This window comes from Penaeus monodon, chromosome 24, assembly GCF_015228065.2.
Source record: "Penaeus monodon isolate SGIC_2016 chromosome 24, NSTDA_Pmon_1, whole genome shotgun sequence".
Classification (NCBI taxonomy): Eukaryota; Metazoa; Arthropoda; class Malacostraca; order Decapoda; family Penaeidae; genus Penaeus; species Penaeus monodon.
The window spans coordinates 6,293,716-6,294,562 of record NC_051409.1 but is presented as its reverse complement, the minus strand read 5'-3'; the positions used below and the strand labels follow the sequence as shown (position 1 = coordinate 6,294,562).

Here is an 847-nt window from a genome sequence, read left to right as displayed (position 1 = left end):
ACAGACTCAAGTTTCACTTCCTAACTTCCAAACCTGATGCCCACTGTGACTTGCATCCTCTGCAGGGACTATTCCAGGGCATGAAATTCGCATGGAGTTTTGTTTTTTTCAGGGAAGAAGACAAAAAAGCTCTATTTCTAACCTGACACAATAATCTATACTGTGTAATTTACCAAGAAGCTTTCTGTTTTGAGTTATTCTAGCCAAATAAATTTACTAAACATCAGAAAATGGCACAATGTTCTGTAGTTCACTGAATTCACTACAATACAACTTTCTATTCATCATGCCTTTCCATAATAAAATATGTCACTCAGTTCTCATTAATCACTTGTTTAATATCTAAAATAATGTTTAAGCAGCTGTTTCTCACTGGGCTTCATACAACATTCAAATGGCAGTTTCACTTTTTTTTTTTTGCTTCAGTGTTTTCTTTATCTTTGTTACTATCTTTTAAAGTAAGTTATATACCTTTCTTAGAATTAGATACTTCACATCAACTAGACAAGATTTTAAATATGCACGAAAGATTACCTTCACACAATGTAACTACAATTTAAATATGATCAGCTTCAAATGAGCTCACTGGTTTCAATGGTAGGGTGACTTTTACAGAAGCTATATGTTTTATCACATTCTTCCAATAACAAGGTATGTTATAATTTCATTTTGATAGATCTATTTAATAGTTACTTTTTCTAAATTATAACATTTAACTTGTATCTGCTGAGTCACATTTCCAAACTAACTCAATGTGCTGGGTATGGCTATAGGTGTCACGAAGCGCCAGAACATGCCAAGCGGAAAGTTCCGACTCCCGGGCCAAATGGCAAGATGATCGCCAGAA

The 847-nt window shown here is 34.1% G+C and overlaps 1 protein-coding gene across 1 annotated transcript in view; it reads right to left on the bottom strand.

Annotated features, from left to right (window-relative positions):
• Positions 1 to 847, bottom strand: part of LOC119588506 — a gene marked incomplete in the record, with an annotated part of 22,356 nt that overhangs the window by 13,877 nt on the left and 7,632 nt on the right.